General features: G+C 40.5%; 1 pseudogene; it reads left to right on the forward strand.

Annotated features, from left to right (window-relative positions):
• Positions 1-3760: 3760 nt before the first annotated feature.
• Positions 3761-8823, forward strand: LOC115821787 (uncharacterized; annotated as a pseudogene).
• The last annotated feature ends 328 nt before the right edge of the window (positions 8824-9151 follow it).

The raw sequence follows: 9151 nt of genomic DNA on the forward strand, positions 1-9151 counted from the left end.
TGATTCTACAACAGAACACAACATCAGCAACATGTGATATTCAGTTTAAAGTATTTAATTTCACAGTTACATATTCAGAGTGGAGAGAAATCTTTAAGGAATCTGCTATTATTTGGAAGAGTGCTGAGAAAATCTCTTTGCCTTTGCATGTGTTGCAGACCTGATAAGAACTGCAAGACAAAATTGTAAGGTGCGAGTTCATTGTTTCAGAACAGAGAAGAGAAAGAAAGAGTCCTGACAAGGTTGCATTTGACTGTTGACTTGAGCAGTTTTCGCAGGCAGCTTTAAAACCTCCTTTACTTCTACTTCTCTGCATTGTTCATCTCAGTCACGTGGGCTGTATTACATGCAGATGCACACGCAACCACTGTGTCAAAGTCAGTAGGAAACGTGTTGTCTGACACATATACGGCACACTATCCTCTCACTTGATAGCAGTTTTACTTTCTCTCTCTTTCACACAAACCCCCTGTCTTCTATAAATACACACATGCACTCATGCACACAGAGAGAGAGAGAGAGAGAGAGAGAGAAACACATGCACACGTATTTGTAATCTGTTCGTGAAACGTTGTTGTGATCTCAACTTGGTTTCAAGTGGTAGGCCCAACAAAGCATGAGTTGTGCTTGCCCAGGTGAGGATCAGGATGTGATGGGTGAACAGTACTTGCACGGTCAGTCACAGAATATCAGCTGTTTTCTATTGTCTCTGGTGAGGAGCGGGGCAACCAGAGTGTGCACTGCATGATGGGTAGTTGTAATGACTCTCTTAGAGACATAGAGCAGGAGTTTTTATTTTGAAGAGTGATGATGACTACAAACATACCACACAACTAACTGTAGGAACAGGTACTCCTCTAACAAAGTTCTTTAAAATGTTTTCAAATGATTTCCATTTTAATATTTGAGTGCAGCACTTGCGTTTTGGTGAATCTAATTAATGGATCAGAAAGTGAGAACTGGGAGAAACAGTGAGCCGCTTTGCTCTGAGAGGTCCCTGAGACATCAACAACTCTTCATTCCATCAAGAACAGATTTGATTGCTAGCAATACATAGCTTAGCCTGTGGCTAAGTTAACACACTTTCATAATAGTACTAGAGTCTATGTTACAGAATAGCTCACGTAACAGAGTGTTAATCATTACTACTTCACATCCTTGAACTGTTGACTCAATAATTTTATACCTGTTAAAATGTGCAAGTGATAGTGGGCCAACAGTAAGAGTTTTAGCCTCAAGGCTGCTTTTAGACTCCTCAGAGTCTTTACATCTGTTAACACTGACAATTTACATGGATCTCTCCACAAATTTAAAACTACATCTTACACCTTGTCATATCAGCTTTTGCATTGCGTTCTCTATCCCACTGTCTGTAAAGTGAGACTTGACTTCCATTCACATCCTTTTCCCCCAGTTCCTTAAGATCTTTGCAATCTGTGAGTTCCTTAGTTCTGCTGATGTCCTCAAATGTCCCACTTAAGCATCTCAGCTCTTATGATGCTTGGAAAATCCTTCAGCCATTTTAGGCTTCATTCTCACGTGAAAGCTGTCCCTGACATAGCCCCTGAGTAACATTTACGAGACACTTCCAACAAAAATTAAGTTTACAAACAACATGTAGATGGTCCCCTCTGGTGTCACTCTGTGTTCCTAGTGTTTCAGCATTTCATGCATTTATGAACATGCAGATGATTCTACAACAGAACACAACATCAGCAACATGTGATATTCAGTTTAAAGTATTTAATTTCACAGTTACATATTCAGAGTGGAGAGAAATCTTTGAGGAATCTGCTATTATTTGGAAGAGTGCAGAGAAAATCTCTTTGCCTTTGCATGTGTTGCAGACCTGATAAGAACTGCAAGACAAAATTGTAAGGTGCGAGTTCATTCTTTCTTTCTCTTTCTCTGTTCTCTGAAACCGTCCTGACAAGGTTGCATTTGTCTGTTGGCCTGAGTGGTTTTTGCAAGCTTCCTCTGCTTCTCTGCATTGTTCATCTCAGCCACGTGGGCTGTACTACGTGCAGATGCACACTTAACCACTGTGTCAAAGTCAGTTGGAAACTGACTATCCTCTCTTGGTAGCAGTTTTGCTTTCTCTTTCACACAAACCCCCTGTCTTCCATAAATACACACACGCACAAACACGCACTCATGCACACACACACAGAGAAAAACTTTACTTAAGTACAGTAACTTTGTCACTTTGTACTTCGTTACTTCCCACCTCTGGTAAAATAGATGGTCTTTCGTGATCAAACACAAATATAAACATGTAAGACAAATTAAACCTTGAATTTATTATTGTGTTTCTAGCATAATTGGATGTTTCATAATTGCGTTATCATTCTGTAAATAAATATAGAGATTGTAAAAACTGCAAACAAGTGTTTGTCATAGCACTTACCTGGAGAAGAGCAATTCAGTCACGTTTCATTTCCTCAGAGAGAAAAGTCAGCTAACAGAAATAAAACCATGAACATGCTAACAGAGACAGATAATGTGTCTGAGTGCTGCTCTCAGAAGAAATGCATTTTCTTCAGTCTGTTGTCTGACTTTACAGTCTCTCAGTAGTCCCTCAGTAAAGGGATCTTCTTATTTGGTCTGTCCTCCTCCCTCTCACTCACTCTCTCCTCCCCACATCTGATCCTGCCTATTGGATCTGCTAAGGAGAACTGTATTTAAATAATACAGAAACTGAAATATACAGTCTCTATGAACTCACCCCTTTCCAACATACTATTCCCCGCCTTTTTGGGGAGGGGAGAAGAATTTGGGGTGACTATATCAAGTCCTCTGTCTCACAAAGTGAACAAAGCACAACAGAGGAAACCATCTTCAACAGAACACCTTGCATTCACTCCCAAACAGTAAGCTATAACATTCTACTACCTTTACATAAGTATAGTCTTATAGTTCAATCCAACCTCGATTACAGCAGAAGCGTACAGCAATTATACTGTTTTTGTTCTTGTTGTGAAGTGTATAAAGGACTGTATGTGGTTCACAGGAAGTGTGTGGGCCGCTATGGCGCATCCAGTTAGAATGCGACACAAGATGTTTCTTTAATGGGTTTATTTAAATAGAAATTGAAGTACAGAGAAGTTGTGAATGGGTGGTATGTATACAATCACCGTGCATACAAAGCTGTGAATGGGGGGTGTATGTATTGCTGTGTTTGTAATTGTGTGGTACTAGTGTGTTCCTGTGTATGGTGCTTTATGTTTGTGTTTGTGTGTGTGATCTATGTATGGTGCCTTGTGTGTGGTTCTGTAACAGATAACAGCACCAAATTAGATACACCACCAAGTACATACATACACACAGCTAGAGTCAAGACAGAGAACGTAGTATTACACTCTGAACGAATATACACATGCCTATGGCAAAACTGGCATCTAAATAGCGAGTAAACCGAACATACATTACTGCGAATACCGACAGACATAATATCCGCATTACAGAGCATGTATTACTCACGATACGCTACATTTACCGACATAAGACATGATAAAAGGTAATACTATGTACTGAAACGACTGAAAACACAGCAAACATACAGACAGACCGATACATGCCGCCATCACGAAAACAAAGGACCTTACAAACTTACAATCTTACATAACGGCGGGCATGATCACCGAACGACCGGATACAAAGTAAACTCAAAGCGCGCATATGTTACCAATGCAGAGTTTATTTACTGGTATCCGAACGCACACAAAGACTAGGTGAATGCAGAATACAGCAGTATTCCGCGATGAAAATCACAGCAGTTTCTCCAAAAGTGTTCGCGCAATCACAGTCTCCCCACAAGTCTTCTCCTTTCGAATCTCGCGCCGACAAAGACGGTCGCTTTGCGGCAGTACTTATGGAGACTAGTGAGACTGTGATTGGCGCATCTAATGGGGAGGGAAAACCAATGGCGAGTGACTGCTTGCACTATTGGTTGCTGCTGGAAACAGGAGGTGTTACCCAAAGTCCTTTGTTACAATTCTATAAACCATTGAGTGTCTCAGTGTGTCTTTAGAAACCCTGATATTCCATAGTTATAAACTGAGATGATCATCAAATGCAAAATATTTATCAAGTGGATTGACAAGAATAATATTTAATTAATGTGTAAGATGTAGTGCTTGAAATGTTTCCTGTAGCAAATTATTTTTTAAAGAAAAACACAATCTTCACTGCTTGGACCCCTAATAATATGCACTACAAAACTACACTGCTGTACAAACATAAATACTGAAGGGCACCCACCATTAAACTAAAGAAAATTATACAAAACAGAGAGCAAGTGATAAGGTTGAAACGTGACAGATAAGTGAGAGACAGATAGAAATGAGAACACAAAATAGCCGCAATTACTTAGAAACACAAACAGAACAAACATTAAGAGCTGCCACAACCGCTAACCTGCTCACAGCAGCCACAAATGTTAACCTATTTCCCTCATCTGTACTTGAAACATACTGATGGGTTTGTGTGTGAACCTGCAACATGTTTGACCCATTTCACACAAACCCTCTGGATATAAAATATATGGTTGTGTGCATGACAAAAGTCACAAAGTCAACCAAATTGAAAACTGTCTCACCCTGGCTCTTTCTTTCCCCCTCTACTTGGCAGTTCACTTCGGGTTTCTGTTGCATTTCCAGATTTCCAAATTAATTGTAAAATTAGTTTCAATCAGTCTGGTCTTGTTTTGTCCTGTATAAACACACCTGGTTTTCCCTTCTGTCTGTGTGCAATTGAATTGTCAGTGCATTGTGAATTGTCAGTGCACTGAAGTTTTGAGAAGTCTTTTTGTTTCATTTTTCATTGGCAGTAAAATTGAGAAAGCCCTGCACATGCATCCAGATCTTCCTACAAACCAAAAAAAATGCACATATGGATGTATGATTAAATAGAGATGAAATGTAGTTTTATCTGTTTCATGTGAACTTTACTCCACCACAGAGACAAAAATCAGTTTCATGATCAATGAGTAAGCTACGCTTCCTTGGGACTCCTAAATTGACAAATGAGCTTAAGACTGAGTTTTCCATTATTGTAATGTTATGACGTTTGGCAGGAAATCAGTCCAAAATTATCCTGCATCTAAATGAAGTTTCTGCTTTTCAACAGACAATCTTTAACTCTGCAGGATTTTTTTTTTCATTGTAGAAAAAGCAAAGCAAAGGCTTCTGAAATTCTAAGGATGACTCAGAGTATCACCACAGCACAGGACATGATAGAGTCCACCCAGCTCATAATGAAACCTTATGCCAACTGGGAACAGTACCTGGTACCAGCACCAATCGCCATAGCCATACTGGTGGAACTGGTCTTCATTTCCTCTAAAACTGATTTCTCATTCAACAAAAACCCACCCAACAATGGCTACAGGTACATCAGATACCCAGAGTCATTTCATGCTTCCCTCATGCAAGTGTGTGACTCTGGCTGGTGGGCTTTCAATGAAGCCCATAAGAGTATGGATCACATCCGCCTTCACACTTCCACTGTGCCAGACTACATGAAGATTGCAATGAAGACTCTGTTTCAGGGAAGTGATGAGGTTGTCCAGGCCCTTCTTCCTGACCAGCTGGAGAACCTTCGAGTTATTGCAGATGACTGTGTGGAGTTGGCCAGTGCTGCAGAAAACAAGTTTACTGATGTCATCAATATCATTCAAGAAATACTGCAGGCATGTCTGAACGCAGAGCATTTCTATGGAGAGGAGCTGGGGGAAATCAAGAAAAAAATGGGAGAAGCCAAAATGAGGGAGGAAGCATCACGAGAAGCCAGTGAAAGATCTAAGAAGGCAATGAAGACAATGGAGAGGGAACTGGAAGACGCCCAAGAGAACTGGAAGAAAGCAATGGATTCACTTTCTAATGGATGGGAAGTGATTGGCATGGATTTTGTTGAAGGAATAACAGAAGGTTTTACAGGTGTATTAAATGCAATTCCACCATTTTTGGGCAAACTTTTTTCAAAACCATCTGAGGATAGTGATGAGAACACAAAAGGTAGGGATGATGCTGCAGATGACATTGATAAAATAAGTATCTACAGCAAGTCTGGACAAATTCTTCTCCTAACAGAATTCATTGGACGATACATTGAAGGGAATACCATTGACTGGAAGGAGCTGTATGATCCAAAAAAAAAATACACAAACACAGATTTTGCAGCAGACCAGTTTAAAACAATTCAAGACAATTTGGAAAAGTTTCCAGACTGCGAATCAAAACTAAAAGCTATACTCTTATGTGAAAGAGGAATCAACCTCTGTCAGCAGCTTGCAGAGTATGCACCTACAGGTCAGTGTAGTGTGAATAAAACAAAGGAGATCATCTCTAATTGGAAAAAGCTCATTGAATCAGCCCTTGCGTTTGACAGCAAAAGCAAGAGTGTCACAGATTCTCCATCTATGATGCCAAAACCACCCATGATGTACAAGCAGGAGAGTGAAGGGTCTGGTAAAAAGTCTGCAGGAGATAGGGCCTCAGAGAATGCTCACTTCCGTATTGCGCAAACCCAAGCACAACTAGACAAGACAAGAGATATGTACAAGCAGGAGAGTGAAGAGTTTGGTAAAATGCCTGCAGGACAAGGGGCATCAGAGAAACCACAGTTGATGTACATACAAGATAGCAAAGGCTTTAGGCAAAAGTCTGCGGGAGAAAGGGCCTCAGAGAATGCTCGTTTCCGTATTAAGCAGACACAAGTGCAGATGAACATGGCAAGAGAGACGCATACGAAATCTGTGGAGGACATGGAGAGGTACCAGAAGGAGCTAACTGACATTTTGGTCACCATGAGGAGCTACGAGATCAAGGAGATTGACCTCAAAACCACCATAAAAATACTGGTCGAAGGTATGGGTGCCATGAGTAGAGTGAAGGAACAATGGCAGAAGATGGTACAGTTCTTTCAGATGGTATCCAACATTGTGAAGGTCAGCCTAAAGACAGATCTCTTAGACTTTGTTTCAACATCTAAGCAGACACCGAAACTGTCTCACAATGACAAACTGTTCTTAAAAGACCAGCTCTACAAACTGGCCTTCCAGGCATCCAACATCGCCAGTCTTGTCCATACGATCTCAGAGACCTACACTGAAGTGTCAACCAAGTACCTAATGGACAGAGTCAGTCGGCTGGGTAAACTCATGGCCATGGATAAGAGTAAACCAGAGTTTGAACTGGAGCATGTACAGCTGCAGAGAGAGTGTAATGAAGCACAAAAAGGTATTCTACAAATGGTCCTAAGGAACAAAGAGGCCTTTGAGAGTAGTACTGATGCAAGACTGAAGAAGATTGAGAGAGAACTGCTGGCCACTCTACCAGCTGCAGCACCTGAAGAATATTGTATTAAAGAAGATGTCCAGGCTGGCTTCACTGAGGAAGAAGAGCATCGTGTTACATAAGATGTCAAAGCTGGATTCACTGATGAAGAGGAGGATGCGCATTTCGAATAACACTGAAATTACCTTTTTTTCCCGGAACTTTTACATTTGACATAGACACATAAAAATTCTAGATGTAGCACAAGCTTCTAATACATGCTTGCTCCTGGTCTTCTGTGGTATACTTCTCTCAAAGCTGGGTTAATCATCTGTAATTCCTTTCTAACCTTTTTTTTTTATTTTTATTATTTATTTTTTTATCTTTTTGACTGTCTGTGTTGTCCATCTTGAGATATCTAAGACATGAAAGAGACCTCTCAAACAGGACACAGTGAGAGGGTGGACATTTGTATCTTCTAATTAACATCTTCAAGGATCTCATTTTTTGCACTGGGTTTTGACTTAAAAGAAAAAAAAAAAAGTGAAAAAAAAATTGAATTTATCATAGTGAAAGCCAGCGTAGGATCATATGTTCTTCCTAGGTCCAGGCTGGTGGTCCTCAAATCTTGTTCATCTTAAAGAAAGGAGATCATCTCTAATTGAAAATGCTCATTGAATCAGCCCAAGCTTTCGACAGCAGAAGTAATAGTCACAAATTCTCCATCTATGATGCCAAAACCACCAATGATGTACAAGCAGGAGAGTGAAGGGTTTGGTAAAATGCCTGCAGGAGAAAGGGCGTCAGAGAATGCTCACTTCTGTATTGCGCAAACCCAAGCACAACTAAACAAGATGAGAGACGTATAAGAAGTTTGTGGAGAACATGGAAAAGAAGCAGAAGGAGCTGGAGAAGGACTGACATTTTGGCCGTCTTGAAAAACTATACAGCCAAGGAGATTGACTTCAAAACCACCATAGAAATGCTGGTCAAAGGTATGGATGCCATGGGTAGAGTGAAAGTGCAGTGGGAGAAGATGGTACACTTCTTTCAGATGGTGTCCAACATTGTGAAGGTCAGCCTGAGCAAAACTCTCAACAATTTTGTCACAAAATCCTAGAAGACACAGAAACTGTCTTACAATGGCAAACTGTTCTCTAAAGACCTGCTCTACAACCAGGCCTTCCAGGCATCCAACATCGCCAGTCTTGTCCACATGATCTCAGAGACCTACGCTGAAGTGTCCAACAAGTACCTAATGGACAGAGTCAGTAGTCTGGGGAAACTCATGGCCATGGATAAGAGTAAACCAGAGTTTAAACTAGAGCATCAACAGCTACAGAAGGGGTGTGATGAAGCACAGAAAAGTATTCTACAACTGGTCCGTGAGAACCAAAAAGCCTTTGAGAGGAGTGCTGATGCAAGACTGAAGAAGAATGAGGGAGAATTGCTGGCCATTCTACCAGCTGCAGCACCTGAAGAAAAGAAAGATATTGAAGATGCTGTCAAAGCTGGATTCAGCGAGGAAGAGGAAGTGAACTATTACTGAGGTAAACTTAATGTCACTGACTTTATCTTTTTTTTTCCTCGGAACTTCTACATTTGACATAGACATGTCATAATTCTAAATTACTCATAATTCTAAATGTAGCTCAGGGTTCTAATACAGGCTGCCTGCCGGTCCTCTGTGGTATATTTCTCTTAAAGTTGAGTTAATCATCTGTAATTCCTTTCTGACCTTTTTTTTCTTGTATTAATCTTTTTGACTCTCTGAGTTGTCTTGTGCTACAGATCAGTTCTAGTCAAAAGCTTTGAGGAGACTGACAATGAATTTCTCACCATCCTTTCAGCGTCACCATCTCAAGAGATCCAAGACA

Source organism: Chanos chanos, chromosome 9, assembly GCF_902362185.1.
Source record: "Chanos chanos chromosome 9, fChaCha1.1, whole genome shotgun sequence".
Lineage (NCBI taxonomy): Eukaryota > Metazoa > Chordata > Actinopteri > Gonorynchiformes > Chanidae > Chanos > Chanos chanos.